We start from the raw sequence: 366 nt of genomic DNA, 5'->3' as shown, positions 1-366 counted from the left end.
ATGGCCATGACGAGTGGAAAGGACGAAGGTTTTTCAGGACTCCAGAAGCTGATCTTCTGAAAGCCTGAAATTGTTTTAGTGCATTTCTCACAACAGTATTAAAGTTTGCACCACTGCTAAGGCGTTTCACAGAACAATTAGTCCAAACTGCAAAACATGGTGGATAACATAAAAAAGCGAGTCAAAAGCAAGTTTTTATGTCCATAAAATGTCCCGACTCCAGCTTCTTTTAATGGTCAAGACAAACAATTTCAGCATGTTTTTATTGTGACTGAATACTCTGGAAGTGCTTCCCAAGGCCTTGTAATCATTTTGAAAACTATAATTCAGTAAAAAACAAAAAAAATAAAGTTTATTTGCAACCAT

Source organism: Oryzias melastigma, linkage group LG1, assembly GCF_002922805.2.
Source record: "Oryzias melastigma strain HK-1 linkage group LG1, ASM292280v2, whole genome shotgun sequence".
NCBI lineage: Eukaryota > Metazoa > Chordata > Actinopteri > Beloniformes > Adrianichthyidae > Oryzias > Oryzias melastigma.
This window is presented reverse-complemented; position numbering follows the sequence as displayed.